The sequence below is a fragment of the Ranitomeya variabilis genome, chromosome 7 (genome assembly GCF_051348905.1).
Source record: "Ranitomeya variabilis isolate aRanVar5 chromosome 7, aRanVar5.hap1, whole genome shotgun sequence".
NCBI classification, from domain to species: Eukaryota; Metazoa; Chordata; class Amphibia; order Anura; family Dendrobatidae; genus Ranitomeya; species Ranitomeya variabilis.
Genome location: NC_135238.1, coordinates 203,160,280 through 203,184,565, shown reverse-complemented (window position 1 = coordinate 203,184,565; position 24,286 = coordinate 203,160,280). Strand labels below are relative to the sequence as shown.

At 40.4% G+C, this 24,286-nt stretch overlaps 1 protein-coding gene across 5 annotated transcripts in view; it reads left to right on the top strand.

Annotated features, from left to right (window-relative positions):
• RAPGEF4 (Rap guanine nucleotide exchange factor 4) overlaps positions 1–24,286 on the top strand; it is a 310,050-nt gene that overhangs the window by 100,832 nt on the left and 184,932 nt on the right. Inside the window, exon 1 of one of the 5 annotated variants that reach the window (XM_077272684.1) lies at positions 9,845–9,964. The exons of the other annotated variants lie outside the window; for them this stretch is intronic. The gene's annotated coding sequence lies outside the window, so the exon portion shown is untranslated. Of the gene's footprint in view, positions 1–9,844; positions 9,965–24,286 lie in introns of those variants that run through there. 5 annotated transcript variants of the gene reach the window in all.

Below are 24,286 nucleotides of genomic sequence, written 5' to 3'. Positions count from 1 at the left end.
TTCTTGGGGTTCCTTTTCACAGTGAAACGTAAGAGATGGAGCATCCGCTCCTCACTGTGAGGAGAAGGAAAATGTTATTTCATTATTATCTCTGCTACGTAACAAAAAATCATTCTGATGGCGTTTAGCGGAAGAATAAGACAAGATCCCTGAATAAAACATCTACTTGAAACAAGAATTGTTATGGTCATGACTAACACTCTCTGTCGAATTGGGCTTCTATGTGCTATTTTTGGTAGTAATGTTCCTTCACTCAGTAGGATTTCTGTAAAGTGGCCTTTTGCCAGTTAAAAGTCGGCAGATGCGTCTTAGAAACAGATAATGTAATAGCTTCTAGCAAAAGTCCTGGCTGACAAATGGACAAGAGCATTTGGCAGACTTGAATGTCATGTTACAATTTATCCCATATCCGCTGGGACCCACAGTTATCCCGAGATCTCCGTGCTGGAACCCTAAGAACGGGATTCTGGAGCTCCTTCTTGAGTGGAACAGAAGTGTGCATGCTCAACCTTCGATCTATTCATTGTCTATGGGCCTACCAGAAATATCCAGGTGTGATAGAATGAATGAATCCAACATTGAGCAGACCCACAGTGATCATTAAATTATCTCTTATCCATACAGGTATTAGGGATCATTTCTTTTTAACATAATAATTTTCTTTATTATGATGATTTTCCTTACAAGTGCTGACAAGCAAGCCATTGACATGCAAATGTTAAAACTGATTGCAACCAAATCTCTTAACCGAGTCTGACGGGCAGTATTGTTCCATTAATTCAAATAACACTGAGTTGTCCATTAGGTTTTACTTGTGAAACTAAATCCCATTGTACTGTACATTATCATTACTCAAAAATAAATGGGACTGTCCTTCTCCTGCCTGTCAGCATTACTTGCTGAAATAGATTAATTAAAGCCAAGCAGACAAAATAAAAAGAAGCAGTTGACCCCCAGTGATTTATGGCTTTGTATTCCTATGCACCTATTGAAATACTTATGGGACACATTTTAATTGAAATCTTTCAGGGTGAGTTTACTTCTGAAACTAGTTTAATGGCTGTATTCGTCTTAAAACAACAATAAAAAAGATACCCATTTTGTAGTAATCGGATGTGTCAGTGCTGAGAAATTAAGCTTAAATGTCACATGAAAATTTGCCTGGAAGTGCTATGGGGCGTGTCCATGTGCTCAGAGTGTACGGACAGGCCCCCAATTGCATGTAAGTTCAAAGCTTAATTTTTCAGCACTGTCACATCCGATTACTACAAGACAGGTATCATTTTTATTGTCGTATTAAGACCTATACAACCGTACCACTAGTTTCAGTAGTAAAAATGTTCCCTTTATAAGTTTTTTCTTTGTTTGATCTCCTGGTAAAGAATTCCTTGTAAAATACATAACATTTACGATATAGCAGTTTTAAATTTGATTAGTGTAGACTCATAATGTTACTACCAAAACTTACTGACCACCAATAAAGAATATCTGCAGAAGTAATTCTACAGGATCCTGATATAGTAAAATGCACTATTTTGAGCTTAAAGGGTGCAATAGAGCAGGGATTTAAGATAAGAGTAACCCTTAATCCAATCATCAACTAAAAGGGTCTCATCAAGAGATGTTTTCAAGTCCAGATCCACCTAAACCAGAGAACTGGAATTGTCTTCTAATCCCTTAAGGATCAAACTCATTTTGGTCTAAGGATCACAAAATAAATTAGTTTTCACCCCTTATCATTTCAAGGGTTGTAACTATTGTTCTTTTTTTTCTGTACTTTGTCATAGGGATGTAGATTATGGTTGTTCATGCAATGGAATAGAATATGATTAACTCCTTCCCAATATCCACCGTACACGTGCGGCACAAATCGGGAGCGGGTGTATGGAGTGGGCTAACGGCCTACTGCTGTTATTATCATTTTTTTTTTGGGGGGGGGGGGTTCAAAATTCGCCATACGTGTCCAGAGTTATGGGCCTTTTTGTTTAGTGCTAATTTCTAAAGTGTTTACTAAGGAAGCATAGCTTACAGGATCATCTGGGTGTGTCTTTGGGCTCCTCTATAAGCATCGGCTCCTCATTAAAATTATCACTAAATAAAAAGTCCCATAGAGTCATGGTCGAAGGTGTTGACACCCTTGAAATTTTTCCAGAAAATAAAATATTTCTCCCAGGAAATTGTTACAATTTCACAAGTTTTATTATACACATTTATTTACTTTCACACAAAACATAAAAATTTATTGGCACCTGCAACTTAATATAAATAACTGCAATCTATCACTTCCTATAACCATCAACAAGCTTCTTGTAACTGTCATCTGGTATTCTGGACCACTCTTCTTTTTCTTTAGATCTCTCCACAGGTGTTCAATGGGATTTAGAGCCGGACTTGTTGTTTACTTCGGAACTCTCCAGTGCTTTGTTTCCATCCATTTCTGGTTGCTTCTTGAAGTATGTTTGGGGTCATTGTCCTGCTGAAAAACCCATGACCTAAGATGCAAACCAAGCTCTCTATCACTGGGCATCAAGGCACCCAGAGGAAACAACACAACCCCAAAACATTTTTGAGCCTCCACCATATTTGACTTAGGTACTGTGTTCTTTTCTTTGTAGGCCTCATTTCGTTTTTGGTAAACAGTAGAACGATGTGCTTTACCAAAAATCTCTATTTTGGTGTCCTCTATCCACAAAACGCTTTCCCAGAAGAATTTTGGTGTACTCATGTATATTTTGGCCAACTCCAGTCTAGCTTTTTTATTTTTCAAAATTCAATTTTTATTGAAAGGTTAAATAATTTTCAATCACAAAAATACAACAAAAAGAAAAGAATATCTAGGACAATATCAGAATTAATATATCATAGAATATAAGCATAACGTCCATTAAAACATCAAGTTATAGGAAGAAAAAAGAGAGAAGGGAACATTTTAGGCCATCAGTAATATAATTATGAAGTTACTGAAATCCAATGGAAACCATACATAGCGTAGCCAGGTGCGAACCAACGCGGAGCACAATCCAAACAGAGAAGGAAAGCAGCAGAGAAAAGGGTGCGTCACATCAGTCTGATGAAAGACAGCAGGCATTGGATTCTTGGAATTCAATCCATTCTCTCCAAGTCTCACAGTATCTATCACAGTCAGTGGGGGATTGGGCAATCAAATGTTCAGTCCTATTTAGAACGGCTATTTCACAGAACCACTCCTCCAGAGTAGGTGGAGAAGTACTTTTCCAGTGACGAGGAATGATATTCGTAGCACCTTGTATAAGGTAGCTTATTAAAGACCTTTTGTATCTGGTGAAACTAGTTGGGATCATAAAGAGTAAAAGAGATTTAGGAGAGTCGGGCACAGAGAGATTTCTCATTTTTTTAATAGTCTGAATTACCTGAGTCCAGAAACCTCTTATTATGGGACAGCTCCACCAAATGTGTATCATTGTCCCCTCTTCCACTCCACATCTCTAGCATCTATCTGATACTACTTATGAAGTAACACGGGAACCTGGTACCATCTGGAGATGATCTTAAAGGAGGTCTCTTGAGCTTTGGTTGCAATTGACGCTCAGTCTAGCTTTTTTTTTTCCTCTGTCAGCAGTGAGGTCCTCCTGGGTCTCATGCCATAGCATTTCATTTAATTCAAATGTTGATGGATACTTTGAGCTGACACTCAAGCACTGATGTCCTTTGAAACTTGATTGGGGCTGCTTATCCACCATCCAGACTATCCTGCATTGCAACCTTTCATCAATTTTTTTCTGCTGTCCACGTTTTAGGGAGATTAGCTAAAGTGCCATGGGTTGTAAACTTATTGATTATATTGTGCACTATGGAAATAGGAACATCAAGATCTCTCGAGATGGTCTTGTAACTTAAGATTGTTGATATTGTTAATCAGTTTTGGTTGTCAAGTCCTTGAACAGTTCTCTTCTCATCTTTCTTCTCTCCATGCTTAGTGTGGCAGACACACAATGCCAAGACTGAGTCGACTGCTCCTCTTTCTATCTGGTTTCAGGTATGATTTTCATATTGCCCACTCCTCTTTCTTGCCACATGTGAATTTGAGCAAGCATCACATGCTTGAACCAGAGTTGGCTACCCCAAATTTTGAAAAGGTGCCAACAATTTTGTCCTACCCATTTTTTTTTGTGAAATTATGTCCAATTTGCCCTTTTTTTCTGTTTTTTTTTGTGTTGTTCCAATACACACAAAGGAAATAAATGTGCATAACAAAACGTGTACTTGCAATAATTTTCTAGGAGAAATACTTAATTTTCTGGAACAATTTAAACACTTTTTGCCAAGGCTGTATCTCTGGAACCGTATGTTGGATTTACAAAAAAAATATGGAATACTGAGAGGAGCAACAGGAAAAATGTAAGAGCAAAAACTTGTCACGTTTGAGCTGGTGACAAAAACTCTTGAAAGGGTATTGAGACAAGACGCTGGAGATACGTGTAGGCATTCGACGTTATAAGTGAGACGCTGCGTACCAAGTACAGTGTCAGTAATCTGGTTTGCATAAGGCTATTTTATGACATTGCGAACTTCTTGCTCCTGAAAATACTTTGCCAGGATCAAGCCTAAATGACAGGGATTAGCTAAATCTGTTTCAAGGGTTCAGTAACATAATAGTAGTTTTGTCTTAAGGCCCCGTCTCACACAGCGACGCTGCAGCGATACAGACAACGATGCTGATCGCTGCAGCGTCGCTGTGTGGTCGCTGTGTGGTCGCTGGGGAGCTGTCACACAGACAGCTCTCTCCAGCGACCAACGATCAGGGGAACGACTTCGGCATCGTTGAAACTGTCTTCAGTCTTAGAATATGCAAAGCGGTTTCGAAAGTGCAGACTAGACTTTTTCCACAATACTTTATGTTAAACCGTTTTGTGTATAAATAAGTGGTCATAGACAATACCTCTATCATGGCGGTGAAGAAGGGGAATACGAAGGGCTTGCACCGTGTTTAGCTAATTGCTGTTTGGATTTGATGCCTGCAAATCAAGAAATCAAAAGCCAGAAAAAGCGGATCAATATTATTGCACTACTTGGCTCTTGAACTATCTCGCGTGGTTTTGTTACCTGTGAGAGCCCTATGTGAAGCTCCTACCTGCGTGTCCGCAAACTAGTCAGTCACTGTCTGCTTGTACTTCACTTATATTACGTCACATGGTTAATAAATGTCCCAAAATAATTGCTTTTGTATATTCTAATATATTTTTGCTTTTTGTGTAATATTTGAATCCATCTTGTTAAAAAATAAAGTGTTTTTCTGAGACTTTAAAGGTACACTCACACTGGTGTATAGCACGGCCGAGTGCTGTCTGATGTGTTATTGGATAGCACTTGGCCCAACGATATTCTCTGGAGAAGAGCAGATCTGTGATTATTTGCTCATGCCGATTCGTGATCAGAAATGCTGCATGTGGCTCCAATAGGAATCACACGGACCCATATAAGTCTATGAGTGCATGTGAAACATCGGACTGCACTCTGATGTCATCAGAGTTCAGTCCGATTTATACGCACAGATGGAGAAATTAAGTTCTGTCTTCTTCCCACCTGTGATAAGATTCTCCAATAATCGGCCCGATTATCTAACATGAGAGAAGCTACGTCAGTGTGACCGTACCCCAATCGTTATAAGATAGGCGGGGGGTCCATAAGTGGCACAGTTACGTACATGGTTTCATGGCAGTGAATTGTATTGCATGTTCTCTCCCATTCACTTCCATAGGAAAGAGCTTTCCGTACAAATCAAGGGGATTCGACTTCTCCAGTTCTGATATTGATGACTGGTGCCACGTCTGCTGCACCGCAGCCCCCTTTAATCAGCTGACTGATCTCGTGCCAGGAAATGGAATCTCGCCAATCTCATATTGATGACTTTTTCTAAAGATCGGCAATCAATATTGAAGTTCAGGAAAAAAACCCTTTAACGACATTGATTCATAGAATATATTAGGATTTTGCTAAAAGTGATTATTTTGAGGATTGACTTTTTAGCCTTGTGACATAATATAGTAATGTCAGGGTTTGGGAAAAGCTGTGCAGGCCGTATACAAGGTTTGCCACGTGTACAGTTTGTTATCTTGAGTCACATTCATTCATGTAGTACTGTGTGTAGAGATTATGGTTTCATTTAATTTTTTTTATTTTCGTTTGTTTTGTTTTTATTTAACACTTTGTCGTAAAATTACCTTAAAAATCTTCAAAGTTTATTCTGTTGTTAGGGCACAGGAACAAAAAAGGATATTCATCAGGGTGATGGCATTTCCTCAACCCTTGACCCCAGCCTTTGTATACTTTGCAATGTTTTGATATTTTCAAGGAGAACAAAATCCCCTGTATCAGACACATGGATAAGAAGGCATCCGAGAAGACGACAGCTGGAACAGATATATCTCTAGCTACAAATATATATTCTTCATTTTGTGTCTACTGCTCCAACACGTCTCCATGGTAGACTACAAACAACCCTGTGTAGTCTGAGTCTACTCTTTCCTGTCTGTCTCCTACAGTTAAAGTGATTGTCCACTGCTCGGACAATATATTAACCTCTGGTGTCGGAAAAATTCCAGCCGTGTCAGAGCTGGCTCTCCCGGGGCTTCCGTGACATTGTTATGTCATGTGATCCCTGCTGTCAATAACCGCTGGCTTCACTCTCCTTCCTTTGGACAAATCAGCCTCCTGAGGAAGTGAGAGCTGCTGATGCTCCCTATCTTTATCCGGATGTCAATTATGTCCATAGGAGAGGAGAGTGAACCCAGCACTGATTGGCTGCAGGGATCACCTGACACCACAAAGTCACGCGAAACCTCAGGAGAGCCAGCACTGGCATCGCTGGAATAGCACTTGCACCAGTGGTGAGTGTAAGTGTTATTATTTTACTGGGGGGAAACATTGAGAATTGAAAAAGGGTTGTCCGAGTAGTGGACAACCATTTAAATAGGTTAGCCAATAGTATTGGGCATATGGATGAGTATGACTAAAGGATCGATCAGACTACATGGGTCTTGTTAGCAGTCTGTATCCATGGAGACACATAGATCTTTTAAGCACCTGTGGATACAAAATAATACTGTTAATCAAAATATATTTTTCTTAATCAATATTGGGCCATATTTATTAAGCTATAAGCGCCAGAAATCTGGTGTAATTTGCACCATTAAACTGTCTTTCATGTTTTACATTGTATTTATTTGTTTTAGGGTACGCTTACATCTGCGTATAAAATTGCCGAGTGTAATGTGAGAACAAAATCGCATTGCACTCGCAACAATGTTATTCAATTAAGCAGTGTTCATTTGCAAGTTCCTCCTCACCTGGAATTGGGGTGAGGAAAAAAAGCGCAGTATGCTGCAAGTGGCCGCGTAAAACGGCCGAGACTCCGCAATGCAAATCAATGGGTGCGAGAAAAAGAATCGCACGGCACATGAACATGCTCGCGCTGCTGGATTTTTACGCACCCATAAAAATTGGACGACACACGCATGGTCCGTGTGCCATGCGATTTATTTTTTTCTCTCACCAGTTGATTTGCAATGGTGAGTCTCGGCCGTTTTACGCTGCCACACGCAGCTTTCTGCACTTTTTCCCTCACCCCATGGATATTGGCCTCTTCCCAGAATAATAACCCCAGCCTCCAGCTGTCTGCTTTCCCTCAGCTGGTTGAGAAAAATGAGAGGGACCCAATGTCTTTTTTTCTTTTAATTCTTTATTTGCTAAATACATGTGCAGTAAGCTACACACACTGCACTAAGTATATATCTCGAATAATAACCCCAGCCTTCAGCTGTCTGCTTTCCCTCAGCTTGTTAAGAAAAATGAGGGGGACCCAATGTCTTTTTGCCTTCCACACAACTATTTTTCATGGCTTAAAAAGGTGACGCATGGTCACTTATGCATATCGCTGAATTACTGCTACGCCATTATTACCGTAATCTAAGTTTGCACTTTCTATGAATTGATGACTATGCCATACTGTTTGCAACTTTCCTTAAAATATTTGCAGTTTGTCTTCGGTGTTTGAGTCCCCGAAACTGCATGTCTCACGCCTGTTTGACAGCTGCAACACATGTAGGGATTGCTTGTTTGTTCGGCAATCCCTTCATGTGTTGCGGCTGTCGAATAGCTGTGAAACGCGCACCTGCGGGGACTCGAACATATTTTTCAGGTATGTCGAAGTCACTTGGTTAGCACCCGAGCATGCTCAGATAACACCTTATCCAAGCATGTTTGCTCATCACTATTTACTAAGTCTCTCCCAAAGTCTGGACCACCAAGATCAGCCCAAAGTAGAGGCTGTACATGTTTCTAGACCACCATTAACCACTTAACGGCCCATGACCACCTGGGACATTGCCATTATCTTCATTATTCAGACATTGTATGGCGGTATTATTCTAAATCAGTTTTATTTTGGCGTGGGGTTTGCAATGCTGTGTGAAAAATACAGTACTTTCATGTTATTATGGTGTTGGCATTATTCATATTCAGTATGAAATAGTTATGTCATTGTATGGCAGTATTGGCACCAAATGCTGGTAATGTTTAAGGCTATGTGCACACGATGCGGATTTGCTGCGGATCCACAGCAGATTTTTCAGCGCAGAAACGCTGCAGATCCGCACTGTGATGTACAGTACAATGTAAATCAATGGGATAAAAAAAAGCTGTGCAGATGGTGCGGAAAAATCAGTGCGGAATTGCTGCGGATTTCAAAGAAGTGCATGTCACTTCTTTTGTGCGGATCTGCAGCGTTTCTGCACCCCTCCATGATAAAAATCCGCTGTGGCAAAAACCGCAGAAAATCTGCATCAATTCCGCATAAAAACCGCACAAAGTCTGCATAAAACCGCGGCAAATCCACGGCTGCGGATTCTGCCAGGAGCTGCGGATTTTGTGCCGAAAATTCTGCACCACTTTTCCTACGTGTGCACATAGCCTAAACGTTATGTGGCAGTATTATTTGTCTCTACTTACTTTATATTGAGCCTGCTTAATGCATTGCATTATTATTATTATTATTATTTTATTAGCATGGAATAAAAGTTGAATAATTAATGACGTACAACCTAATTTTAATTAGATTTAGGTTAGGTTAGGTTTTTAGGTTTCTTTTAATTTGTACTGTCGTTTTAGCACCATGTGGCAGCAGTATAGTTGATCGCGACCGTTCATAAACCAGAATAGTGGTAAAGGGTATGACCTGCAGGAGAATGCTCTTGTCTATGTGGTCAGATTTTTCTCGCAGCCAGATGGCAGGAGATTATTTTATAGATCAGATTAACCATCTTTTTGCGCGCACATCTGAACACTCGCTGGCGGAGATACACACACGAATGTGAGATGTGAGTTCTTAAAAAATACATTTCGACTTTTCACTTGTGTTTGATCTCCTCCCGTCACTGCGCATTATACGGTATAAAACAGGAAAAGGAAAAAAAAACAAAAACGAAAAACAATGCGATGATAGTAGCAGTTTGTGGTTTTCTATACAGGTTGCACAGGAACAGACGGTTTAACCCATATTTGTATTTGATAAGATCTACAGAAGAGTATAGATCTGACATAGAAGGATAAAGCAGTCCTGGGGGACCGTGCTGCTGTGTGCTGCTGCTCACAGTCAGATAGGAAGGGGAGGATCAGCACAATACAGAGGAGCATCCTGACCAGGAGAGTCTGCTCACAGATTGCTCTATAGAGGAAGCCCTGGGAAGAATGTGCTGCCTGCTTTTCGGAGGCATTGAGGAAGCGCACAGCTGGATACAGAGGCAGAGGTTGCATTGTTAATTGGCTCTTGAAAGACAAGAGAGTAAAATCTGTAATATTCTCATGCAAAGCAAAGGGAAAATCGGCTTCAGTCTGACCATGTGCCTGGGTCACAGCTGGGGGAACAGCGGAGTGCGGAGCTGGACCCCTGGGGCTTCTTATTGAGCGCTACCTATGAAGACACACCACTGTAAGTCATCCTTTATTTCTAGCCTCATTAGATATATATATATATATATATATAATATATACACACATATTTGCATATATACAGTGTATATATACTGTATATATATATATATATATATTCATCTCGTCTCAGTAACAACCTTTCAAGTTGAGATAACTTGGAGGATTTCCTGCAGTCCTATGTAAGACCGGATCATGTATCAAAGACCTAAGACCAGTTGAATTCTTCTCTGTACGTATATACACATGTTCATATTTGTGCGGTATTATTCGTCTAATGTCACCATTGATGGCAATGATCGAGCGTTAGGGCTGGATATTATGTAGTCTTTAGTGGGTTTTTATCACTTTTATGTTACTTTCCCGGTGATCTGTCCCTGGTGTTCTTGGTGGTGGTTAATGCAGCGGAGAGGGATGGAGAAGGGATTTTGAGTGTGTAGAAAAGAGGTTGATGCTGAATATTATGTAGTGTTTAGTGGGTTTTATCACTTTTATGTTACTTTCTTGGTGATCTGTGCAGAACGACAGTTTACACGTTCCCGGTGGTGGTTAATGTAGCGGAGAAGGATAGAAAAGGGATTTTTGTAGAGCTTTTGAGTGTATAGAAAAGAGGTTGATACTGGATATTATGTAGTCTTTAGTGGGTTTTATGACTTTTATGTTACTTTCTTGGTGATCTGTGCAGAACGACAGAAGTTTACACATTCACGGTGGTGGTTAATGTAGTGGAGAAGGATAGAAAAGGGATTTTTGTAAAGCTTTTGAGTGTATAGAAAACAGGTTGATAGACAAGATCGGAAGCTTTAAATAATATATAAGTTCTGCTGAAGATGACTGGCGTCTTTGCCGAGGCTGCAGGATTCTTGTTTGTGTTGCAGTAAGTGGGTGAAGTGGGCACAGGGTAGATCAGGGGTGGGTGCTGTTCCCAATTATGTTCCTCCTTTTAGGGTGACAGTGGCAGGTTCCATCATTGTAGGTGCTGCTCTATTGCTCAATAGCTGCTGTTGGCCTACAGGTCCATCGGTTAATCCTCTATTGCTTTTCAGTAATACACGGGGTTAATCATGAAAGGAAATTATAACACTTATGAGTGAAATATGCGATGTGTCCGCTCCTCTTGGACTAATGTCAGCTATGATCAGAATTCCAACCAGAGCCAAAAAAATCTATTTCACCTGATGAGTCCAGTGTCCATTACTAAAAAAAAAAAAAAAAAGATCCTTTATTTTTTTTCCAATTTTGTTAATTTAATGTCTGCGTTTTATTATTTTTTTTTTATAAACTTGTATCAATCCTCCCAGACTTGTATCCTGTTGAAGTCTTTTGCCTATGTGTTTTCTAATAAGCCAAGTTCACACGTGCAGTTTTGGGTGCAGTAGTTCCTTCTGGTGTGACTTACTCCTGGCTTTGGCTTAAAAAAATAAATACTAGAGTAGAAACCAGAAAAAAAAAATCATTCTATGTTTTGGCTTCTTTCGTTATTTGTCTATTTGTACAATTTTTCTTTACTAGTAATGAAAAAAATCAACAAAGAAAACAGCAAAAAAAAATGACATACTGTATGGAGGGACTATTGCTCTATAGTACAGAGCTTTGGGCTCTCCAGTATGATATTAATATTAATTACCGTATATTATTAATAACTAAAGAAAGCAACATTAGGTACCTATTACACCTTAAAGAGGTTTTCTGAGCTAAGTCATTGCAGTCACTATATGGCAAGAGACTGAGAACAAATCCTGACAGTGCGCAATATGCCCACTGTCAAGATTCCCATGTATTTCCAGCTCGATCCGGCAGTCATGTGACCGCAATCCTGCGATTTACATACATGTCATCTGGTGATGACTAGCTTCTCTTAATAGAGCATTAGAGAGAGAAGCAAATGAGAAGCTAGTGGGCACATGATCACCCAGCCTGGAACTAGAGGAAAATCCTGATAGTGTGCACATTGCAAACTGCTGGGATTGAGCTATCTGCAGTCGCCTAGAGTGACACCATCCGTGAACCTGAAAGAGTGATGGACGTAGAACACAATGCACACCATCTGTGTGGAGCCTGTACTGGAGATACAGTAGGAAGAGAGCGGTCAGTCATGTCACAACAGAGAGAGCAGCTTAGTGGTCTCGTCGAACCTAGGTCATTTTTAAACTTTAAAGGGGTTGTACACCCTTGTGACCATTTTTTTTTTCTTAATTAAATCGATGGAATTGGGGCTAAAAATCACCTTTGCAATTGGGTTTCCTTAAAACTTTTGCACCATTGTCTATTGTTGCCTGCAGAACGAATTAAAGGTAATGTGGCTGTCACAGGTGTGTCATAGGTTGCAGACAGTCGCACTGCATCTAGCAGCAGAAAGTCTGTGCGTTTGGCCTTGCAGACACCTTCTTAACCCTTCTGACTCTTTGACCCAATGGCAACCTTTTTCCGACTCTAATTGATACACCTGAACCGGGGTGTTTTTAGACTCCCAGACTGCTGCTGGGAGTTGCTGGTGAAATTTCCATTTTCCCCTGTTGAGGCTTGGAGCTATAGCAGTTGGCTATCTTCCTCTTTGGTGTTGCTGGAGGACGTCTGTGTTACATCTGAGTCTACTATAGATAAGTGTCCCCCTTGTTTGTCTATCCCAGCTGTCTTTAGTGGTAGTGGGGATCGATTAGTGCTTACCCCGTCATTCCCTAAGTATGGCTTATCGCGAGGGTCAGGCAGGGATTAGGTTCCTGCTCTGCGATAGGTGCAGAACCTATATAGGGACGTTTAGGGCAGACAGGGTGACATTAAATCTGCCTAGGGGTCTCCACTCCTCCCTTCCCTAGTGTTGGGCTCCCTTCCCCTCATCCCTTCGTGTTGCACTTAGTCTTTCCTACTCTATGCATGACAGTGACTGACCCCGGTAACACATTCTGCAGCCAGCAATAGACAGACTAATGCAGAAGCTATAGAAGGCAAACGGTGCAAATGTTTTTAATGAAACCCAATATCAAAAATGATTTTTAGCCCCAGTCGCATGCATTTAAGTTAGAAAAAAACAAATGCCCTCAAAGTTGGGCAACCCCTTTAAGTTATTATTAAAGTGCCTCACTAAAACAAGCTACTAGTGTTTTCCTGTGGTTAGGGGTTTGAGAGTGTAAATTAATGCTGCGGGGTCCCATTTTAATTTTTGCTATGGGCCCCTCTCACCTTTTTGTAAACTTTCTCCTAATACGTAGATTCCGTTTCTTATATGGAAATAAGTATAACCAGCACATCATAATTGGAAAGGGGACAGGAAATGAGTTTTGAGGGTACAAATCTAGTCCCCACCGGCTGCTACAGCAATATATTATTTTTCTCTTGTATTTTATATACAATATCTACTGTAACATGATCTCTATCATATCTTTTCATCCGGCGAGTGCAGTGACAGTGCCTGCTAATATGAATAAACCTAAAACAGGCTATGGCAGATGGATATGTCGGGGCAGGGTAGATAAGCTCCGGAATAAGACAGTATTACATAAAATAATTATAGCTTAAAGGGAAAGTCCTGTTATATTATTATAGCAATCTATCTGCAGATTTTTGCCCTATTTTATAATAGTGGATCCCAGCAATTTATAAAGGACCCGCTAAAAGTGACTAGTTAGTGCTTTTATTTTATTCCCACTACTCTTCTTAGTATTATGTTGTTTTTTTTTAAATCTACCATACGGTTCCAGATATATGGGCCCTTTATTTAGTGCTAATTTCTGAAATCTTTTCCGAGGGGGCAGTGCTCACAGTGTAATTATGCAGAACAGCCTACTGACACGCCCCCAGGGAACCCTTTTAGCCACACCCTCTTGGAACAGGCCATACAAGGTAGCACTAAATAAAAAAGCCCATGTCTCTGGAACTGTATGGCGGATAAAAAAAAATGTATTACTAAGGGAGAGCAGCGGGAATAAAATATGAGCAGAAAATTGCTCCTTTTTACCAGGTGGAGGGTTCTTTTTAAAGAAAACCTGACGGCTGATACTGTCTGTGGCCATTAGTGGAATCGGGCATTATGTATCCGTTGTCAGGTTCCCTTTAAAGTTAGATTTCGGGTATTTTTATTTTGCTTTGACTTTTATTTGCACTTGATACTGTATTGCTCTTCTTTTGTGGCAGGAAATTAGAAGCGTGCAGGGAACAATGTAATTTACACAGACTAAAATAAAAACTTTTATTAGCAGATGGTTTATCTTTGTATATTCAGTGTTATTTTTCTTTTCTTACCTTTCACTTTATTTCTATAGATCTATTGATATAATATTTTTACATATACCGTATATCTATGCCACTTTGTTGTTATTTTAATAAATGTGTTGTGGCCCTTACTAACATATAAGTCCTACAGACTCCTCCTTCCCCACAGACTGCACAGCTCTCCTGTTCTCAGATTGTCTGCTGATGGAGGAACATGTGACCTGCCCCGCCCATCTGCCTCCTCCAATAGAAAAACACTGTGCACAAGGAAATCTGTTTTTCTATTGGAGGAGGCAGATGGGCGGGTCAGGTCACATGTTCCTCCATCAGCAGACATTTTCAGAACTGGAGAACTGTGCAGACTGTAAGGAAGGCTGCAATTACAAGTGCAGGAGGAGAACTTGTACTTTATATATTTGTAAGCTCCAGAAAAAGACATGTCCACAACACATTTGTTAAACTAAAGATAAAGTGAACAACCCCTTTAAGGCTGGCTTTACACAGCTGTGTTTTAGGCAGCACGGTGGCTCAGTGGTTAGGACTGTTTCTTTGCAGCTCGGGGGTATGTATGCTTGTATGTTCTCCCCGTTTTTGCGTGGATTTCCCGAGTTCTCCGGTTTGCTCTCACTCTAAAGACATACTGATAGGGAATCTAGATTGTGAGCCCCAATGGGGACAGTGGTAATAATGTCTAATGTTGGTGCTTGATAAATAAGTAACATTTTTTGTGCTTTTTTGAGGACTATGCCCTGAATCTTTGATTCTCATGACCCAGCCTTAGATTACCGTAGGCCCTTATGAAAAAGATCCAGGGCCAAAATACGGGCAAGCTTCAATTATAAATCAGCTGAGAGGGGCTCAAAGAAGACAGGGAAGGGTTACAAGCTCACCGTCAGACCTTTATGTCCGGCTCACTGACAGATTCTCAGATAACTCATTCTGCAGCCAAGCAATAGACAATGCAGCACAGAGACTATAGAATTGCAAAAATTATTTTGACCCGCAAATACATGTAAGTAAAAACAAAATGTCTCCAAAAGTGGACAATCCCTTCAATTCTATTTGAAAAAGTTAGGAAGAACAGAATTGTATAATGTGACCCTTATTAACCAGACGTAACATATTCCTCAGCTTATTCCATGGTGCACCATAATTAGCAATGTACCTGTTTGGTTCCTGCAAATCGTCTGCAACATATAAATAATAAAAGGCTTTGGAATAAATGCCCATAGGCAGTTGTACATCTGTCTCAGCTACCAGAATCATACATTGTGTCCTCAGGAAGGTGAGCATCGGGTTAACCCCTTCAGGATACTCATCTACCGTTTGTTGCGTATTGTCGGAATAACACACTTTCTTTTATACATATTGACCATGTGAACATATTGTTACTTTGCTATACTTAAGATTAAAGAAACTCTCCCATCAAAAAATGTTTCCGCTTAATATATTGCAGTCATCATATTATATAGTAACCATAAGAATGAAAAAAGAGCCTACAATTCCCAAGTAGCTACTAATATCAAATAAATAGCAAATGCCATGAAAATATTTTTTAGAAAAATTTATGCAAAGCTTTATTAGCACATCAAATACAAAAAACAGGCAAATAAGTATACACAATAAAACCCAATAATACTGGACAGGTAGATTAAATGATGATGCATATAAGCATATTGCTCTTAGAGAGTTTTTCCTATGAATATGGTCTTTGAATGTTATCAGTTCTGGCATGTATTTATCATATTATATAGCACTGTGTACTGACAATTGCTCATTTTGCCTTTCTACCCAAATAATTCTTCTCTTTTTCATTAGGTATATGTCATCACATGATTAAAAACTGACTAGCTGAATCCTTCTAAGCTGTATGTAGAAACAGGAGGTCAATTTTTCCTGTACGAGTCACAAATCACCGCAAAAGTGGTGGGAAGAGGGAACAGCTGGGTCAGGAGGTGAAGAGGGGAATGATTTCTACAGGGAAAAGAGACTTCCTGTTTCTACATAGAGCAGAGAAAAGAGAAGAATTATCTGGGTAGAACGACAAAATGAGCAATTGTAAGTACACAGTGCTGTATAATATGATGACTGCAATATATTAAGAGGATAAAAACTTTGAATGGAGAAGGAGTTCTTCCTTAATACTTGATACGGGAGCTGACCCTGTCCAAGCCTCCTGTTTAATTCATTGCTAGTAACATAGAAGAACTGGATGTAAACCCACCCGGACCCCCGATCCTAGCCCAGTAAGCAGCTCCATTGTGATCACTTCCCCTCATTCATCAGATTGTTTGTTTACGCAATATTATGTCAGTGTAAGCCAAGGACAGACTCCGTGCTCCATATGCATTTACCAATGCAATATTTTGGTGCATGTTTTTTTTTTAAAGGAGATGATTACATTTCCATCCTCCCTAGAGCCATTGAGAAGTGTCTGGCAGACTCATCGTCTTAGTGGATTACGGATTTTGCACCAGTAATAAATTGTGAGCTGATATTTTTGCTGGCAATAATAGCTGATTTGCTCCTAAATGGGGGGGCGCCTGCCGCCTATCCTGCAGTAGAGCAGCTTGAAAATCACTCATTAAAGGGGTTGTCAAGATATTCATGACCCGTCTGCAGGATCTCAGATAATTGGAGGGTGACACCCTACACTCCCTGTTTGCAGGGACCATGGCGGCCATAAGCAAACCGTGTACAGAGCTTGAACACCTCAGCTCTTTACACCGTGTAGTGGCCATTCTCTGCTACTACACCTCAACTTTAATAGGAGCTGCAGTACCCAAGTATGGCCACTACACGGTGTAAAGAGCTGTGGTGAAAACAGCTGATTTGTTGGTGTGCCAGATGTTTCGACCCACTGATCTGATATATTAATGACCTAGCCTAATTCTAAGTCATAAATATCTTAGTTCTGGACAACCCCTTTAAGGTTTTGATTTAAAAAATAAACAAAAACTCACTTTTACGAGGTTCGTTCTAAGGTGTAAACCATGAACAAACAGAAGTAGTGAGAGCGCATCAACCCAATGATTGGCTGCAGGGCTCACGTGGCATAAAAGTGTCATGGGAGACCCAAAGCCAATGTCGCTGCAGCAGCGCCAGCATAGGAGGTGAGTGTATGTGTTTTTATTTTACAAGGGGGACTACTCCCTTTATAAAAGTGGTTGTCCAGGGAGGGGAGAACCCCTTTAATAATAATACTTTCACCGACCCATAGACTTGTATGGGTGATTTTTATCCATGACTCGGATCAAAAACTCACGTCTCCCCCCCCTTTTTTTTTTTTTTTGCTGACCACTCGATTACCAAAAAAACACAGACATGGGAACAGTCCAGATGTGAAAAAGAATGGATAGAACAAGTACGTGATGTTGAGACTCTTTATGATAAAAAATACTTTGCAGAAAAAACTAGCTTGGTCACTTCTGGCAGACATCATGTCCCCTGATAAACCAATGGGCAAAGTTTTATTTACAGAAACCTATTGAGCGCATTCTATCTGGTCATTATATCTGGGCTCGTGATGTGGATATTACTGCACTGTGCTCACAGCTCAATATGCACAATGGTAATGAAGATAAGCTCGGCCCTAGCAGCCGATCTGGCTCCCGGCTGCAGTCCTTCATGTGTTCTCCTATTTCGGTATCTCCAGCAGGATCCATTGTGCAGATTCATGTTTTATACATTATCACTTCTGTGTATGTTCCAGTGATTGGAGAATGTGTACAGTACAGCACTGCGGGGGCTTTACCAAGTTTGTCCATTGAAGAGATCTGTTTTCTTTATTTTCAATAAAATGTGATAGTTTTTTGTTCTTTTATTCCTGGTGATGGGTCAAAAAATATTTAAATAGTTTTTCCCAATAGACCCAATCAGCATGTCACTTGAGACCCCAGGGTCTGGTGCTCCCCATTGTTGTTACATCTGATCGCTGATCAAGAGCACAATACCCCAGAATAAACCGAGGATTGAGGAGAAGGAAATTGCCGACTGTTAAACTATTCTTAGACAAGGTGGGAATTATATTTTTGCTGCATAAGTTTAGAATTTTTCGTCAGTATTACGTGTCACATACAGCGGTGCATATGAGTATGAAAAGGTTGATGCAATTATTTATTTTCTGTGCCATGCCTCCCTGTGCTCCTGCATCATTGAGCGTTCGGACCAGCCCCGTTGCTGCGTCGCTGGCTCAGACTGTGCCCTCTCCAATGCTGCTATATGAGGCAATATTTGGAGGAGTGCAAGAGCAGTGGCTGGCCGGGATCAGGAGCTGACTTCACGCTCCAGAGATCCTATCCAGCTGTAGAGCAGCTGTCACATTTCCACCAGGACCTGCGATGTCTGCTTCTGTCGCCAGGTTCCACCATATTAATTCTGCAAGCGGCATCGGTGATAGAAGAGACGTTGGAACCAGAAGATCTGTACGGCGCAGGTTCTGTCCAGACACTTAGATTTGGGTGGCTGGGACCTGCATTGCCATCCAATCTGGCCGTATGGGTGTCTGTGCTTTCCAGCTGGCGTTATCAGCTCCCTGCTCCAGCCATTTGGAGAGAAGCACACCCTACTTAAGCTTCCAGCTTACTGCTGGAAGCAGCCAGATATAGCTTGGTGCTTCCCTCGTTTAGGTCTGCGGTTTCTCCTCCTGTGTTGTATTTTTGCTTTCCTGCTTTGACCTCGGCTTGTTTATTGATGCCTGTCCTGCCTGACAATTTTGTACCTTTTGATGCCCTCTTGGTTTTCACCCGGCTACCCGAGTATCCTTTTTGCAAGCTTGGGCCACCAAACAGCAGCTGATTACGGGACCCCCAACCGAGAGACTCCTGTACAAGTCCAGATCCCTGTATAGGGTTTAAAGGGTGAAGGCCAGTGCAAGCTCTTGGAAATGGAGTAGCGTGCACTAAACCTGTTTGTAGTAACCATTTTAGTGCTGCCAGGCGAGTACCGACAGAGCCACCTTACAGCAGCGCTTACATGCTCAACAGAAAAGAGCTTGTAAGCACTGTGCACGTTAGCATCTTACTGATATCCTGGATGCATTTGATAAAAAATACAATTGTGTTTATTAGAAAACTGAGCTCAAATTTAATAAGCAATATTGAATGTTGCTTTTTTTACAACCATAAGATGGGACGATGGAAATCCCCCGTTAATGTCATGTTCACATTTTGGTTTTTTTTCAGCTTTTTTATGCGTTATCAGTCTTTCATGCGTTTTTGGGTCGCGGTGTTACACTATCGCTATAGCGTTCTACCATGTGACGCTAAGTTTTTCCACATCTGTATCTTTTCAAGCAAATCTTATCCTGGTTTAGCGCATTTATCTTTTTAGAATGGCATATTAGGGAATTTTGAGTTAATAGACTTGGACTGCTCCTTTCAGGCCCCCATGTATTAGTGAGAAGAGAGTCTACAAAATGTCTCTTGCTTTTTTTGAACGCAGCACATCGGTGCATTACATGGACCGGCCATTGATTGGAAGAGAACTATTTAATACTGCCAGCTTCACTTCCAAGATTAAAGGTGAGCAATGGAGGTCTTTGTGGTGATCTGTTCTTCATTGTGTGACCCTTATAACAACAAAACTGATCCAAAGCAGGCAGTACCTTTAAGAGTAGATTTACATATTAAAATAATATCAGCCGAACCCACTGATATCAAAGGGTTCGGCTGATATTCGGGGGGCGCCGGGCGACTGTCGATTTGAAGATCTGTCAATCAGACACTTTCAATTTTGGACTGTCGATCGTATTGTTCTCGCTGAGATAAGCCACTGTCAGACATGCCAGTGGATGGTTTTCTCATAAAGGGGAGAGCATCGGATGAGTTGACTGTCTGTCGAACAATTTTCCAAAGTATCTTTTGACAGTCAAAAGTGTCAGTGCACACGTGCTGCTTTATGTGACGTGTATAATTCTATTCCTCATACATAGACTTTAGTAGAACAAAAATATTTTGGACAGCCATAAACTATTTCAACAGTGGGGAAAAAAAATATTGAACCTGTTGATAATCAATATTATTGTATTGTAACATGTGGCATGTCAGCAGTGAGTACACACAGTCCATGTGTGATGAAAGAATGGAAAAATCACCGTCTGGACGGCTTTGTGTGACCTTCTCCTTCCTTTTGGTTTTACTATTCCATGACATGGATAATGACGTGTACATTATAAAAACAGCACAAGTCACAGAATCACGGAAGGGATATGGTTAGCAACAGTAGAAGAAAAATAATAACAGTGATGACATCTTCACATTCAGCCACAAATAACTAGAGATTAGTGATGAGCGAGTATACTCGTTGCTCAGGTGATCTCCGAGTATTTGTTAGCGTTCGGAGATTTAGATTTTGTCAATGCAGCTGCATGATTTACAGCTGCTAGACAGCTTGAATACATGTGGGGATTCCCTAGCAACCAGGCAAGCCCCACATGTACTCAGGCTGGTTAGCAGCTGTAAATCATTCAGCTGGATCGACAAAAACTAAATCTCCAAGCACTAACAAATACTCGGAGATCACCTGAGCAACGAGTATACTCACTCATCACTGCTAGAGATACAATAAAGCACAGTATATAATTCCAAGTCAATCCATTATAAGTCTGTTGATATATTTGAACCTAAAAGTACATGATCTAAATTTACATTCAGTAAATTAAGATAGAATGGGACTGTATTTAACTGTATTTTCTAATCTAAGCTTATCACTAATTGCCGTTTCTCCACTGATTCTGGAAAAGTTTTTCTTTGTCTTCTGAGCCGATCCGTTCCAAAGTTATGCCCCCCGAAAATAAAAATGTAAAATGGTTCCTTCATTCAACTGGGCGTATACCATAGAACGTCATTGTGGGCGTTTGTGTTTTCTCTTCTGTGGCTGACCAATCAAAACACAGCCACACCCACAGAGCTGTTCTATGGCACACACCCAGTTGCTTTAAGGTAAAATGTGAATAATTATTTTTGGGGGCATAACTTTGGAACGGAGGGAAACAGAAAAAAAAAGAAAAACTGTCCCAGGATCGGTGGAGTAGCAGCAATTGGAGGAGGTACTCAGTTTAAATTTTAAAAATACACTGAAAAATTGCCTTTAAAGCAGATGTCACAACACAAATGCAAGGATAAGTGTGATAGTTCCATCTATTTACTAATAAGGACACATGCCTGATGTTAAAAAATACTATTGTCAAACAAAACTTACTTGTGTGTTATGAGATTTAAAAAAATAAATAATAATTTCCCCACCCCCACTTCTATCCATTGATTGTCTGGATTTGCAGCTGGATTTGGTACCATATAGAGCCTGTAGACCAAGGTGTCGCTGTTTTAAAGGGAAAAAAATCTCCAGACTACTGCTACTCCGTTTCGAACACCGTTTTCCTTCGGTCGTGTCGTCACCAGAGGTGATAACAACTGATCTGTGGTGGTGCCTGATGTTGAACCCCAACAGATCTGATTTTGATGAAAAGTGGTGGACAAACCCTCTAATAGTCAGAGTACTAGGCCTACCTTGGTCATAGTTCGAAGAGCCTGGATGAATGTGTAATTGGTAGTAGGATCGTACCCCGAGCAGTGTTTATGGTTGATCTTTCCAGACAAAAATGAATAACTATTCTTAGTATTTTTTCCATATATCCTAAGTCTCTTATTACATGTATACTATGCCATTACCCAGGAGCAGGAGTGATGCTGTTTCAGTACAAAAAGATTTCCAAGTCCTCAACAACAACTTCTTTAAGATATTGTGGCTTTAATAACTACAATGGGATCTTTAAGCTTCCATCGTTGTCAGGTATGCAGTATATGGAAACTATCTGTCTTGTGGTGTAGGTAAAAATTCTTTCCAAACCAACCTTCTTTCATACCAAGCCAAAATCATTATTAGACAGAACACTATTAAAATAATTGATTTGTCGTAATAACAAAGTAATTTTATACACATCTCATTGGAAGAGAACAACACACGACTACATTCAGGGTTTTTCTGTCTATAACCATGGACAGAATGGTCAGAATGTGTGCTGTATAGAGCTTGAAGATTGAAACGAGATCAAGGGACTGATTTATCATTTGTAAAAATGCTTTTAGCCCATTTCTTCAAAACATGGGCGCACATGAATCATTAATTTGGGCAAACTAAAATGAAAAAAAAAACAACGATTTTTTGCCTTTAACCTGTTAGGCAACTTTTTTGTGCAAATAGTTGCACTTTCCACTAAAATGTAGCAAAATATGTGCAAAAATTTCAAGCTTATATAAAATTATTTCAGGGAGGGACTGGAGTACATTTGCATATAAAAATTGAGAATTTTTTATGACGAGTATAAAAGAACACATGAGTACCTCAGTACATCTAACATTGTGGGCTAAAGTTAATTTAGTGATAAAATGTATAATTGATGGAGAATGGTTGAACTTGATGGACCGTGGTCTTTTTTCAACCTATGTAACATAAAATAGACCTAAAAAAAAGTTGCAAGTTAAAAGAATAAGGCACAAATTAAAAACAGGCAAAAAGTAACTGAAACTAGGGTAAAAATGTAATAGTGAATCGAGTCCCTAGAGTTCTTTTGAAATTACTCACGTCTGGTGGGGTTATAAAGTAATGCAACTGGTCTCCAGTTTGAAGCCACAATTCTGTTGCTTTGTTCCTCGGGTTCCATGAATCAACCAGGAGAAATGATTGAGAGCCCTTAAGAACCCACAAGAAGTAGATGGCAGGTGATTGGCAGCAAATTCATAACCAAATGGCTTTCAATTTTGCTTGACTTTGGCAGGAGTTTGGTTTGTTATCTTGTCAATTATTGAGTCTCCTAGATGATACTTTAGCGTTTGTGTCATCAGAAATTTGCCTATTGTTTAAATCAGGCTTTAATTACAGTTATTAATAATGTTTTTTTTTTCAATTTTCATATCACTGTCTATATTTTACAAATCTGGAAAAATCAAAATTTTTCACAGTAGCCTCAAGGCCAAATATTAAGCTTATATTTCCTGCTCTTTTCAGCAACCACATAGAAATAGACAGCTCTAGCTTTATTTACTTGTAGTGACGTACTTTCTACTAATCCTCTCATCGAGGTTGGAGGAGATGAGCGCTAACCATGACCTATTGAGAATGGTGGCTTCTGTTTTATTTACACTATATAGAGGTGTTAAAGGGTTTGGACAAGTCCTTCTCGATTTAAATGTTTGGCCCCGATTTTAAAAAAAAAAAAATAAAAAAAAAATAAAAAGCTTATACTCTCCTCCCGTTCCAGAGCTGGTGTCACTGTCCCCGCCTTCGTATGAACTGAACATGAAGAAGTCAGAGATCAGCTGCAGCTTCCGCTTCATGTTCAATTCATAGGAAGGCGGGGACAGTGACACCAGCGCTGATTGGGCATTGGGCACCATGTGTCATGCAACGGCACGAGAGCCCCGGGAACATGAGTGCCGACACCGCTGGCATGAGAGCCCCGGGATCGTGAGTGCCGACACCACAGGCATGAGAGCCCCAGGAATGTGAGTGCCGACATCGCTGGCATGAGAGCCCCGGGACTGCACGTGCCGACACTGCTGGCATGAGAGCCCCAAGAGGTGGTATATGCTTATTTATATTGGGCCAAACATATAGATTGAGAAAGGGTTGTTCTAGTAGTTGACAACCCCTTTAATTTTAAAGGTGTAGTCTGGGGCTTTAGCATTGATATTTGTTATGATGACCTGGTGGTTAGGAGCACTAGGAATGACCTGATGAGCAAACTAGTAATACAGGACAAGCTCTGGGAAGTGGGAGCTCTGCTGACCGCAACCCCTAATCCTATCACAACAACTAGAAATAGCCGTGGAGCGTACCTGACTCTGCCTAGATGCCTCTTCACAGCCTAAGAGCTAACTACCCCTAAAGATAGAAAATAAGGCCTAACTTGCCTCAGAGAAATTCCCCCAAAGAGAAAGGCAGCCCCCCACACATATTGACTGTGAGTTAAGATGGAAGTCACAAACACAGGAATGAAATAGGTTTCAGCAAAGGAGGCCAGACTTAACTAAACAGACTTGAGGATAGAAAAGGTATCTTTGCGGTCAGCATAAAAAAACTACCAAAAAACCACGCAGAGTGTGCAAAAGAGACC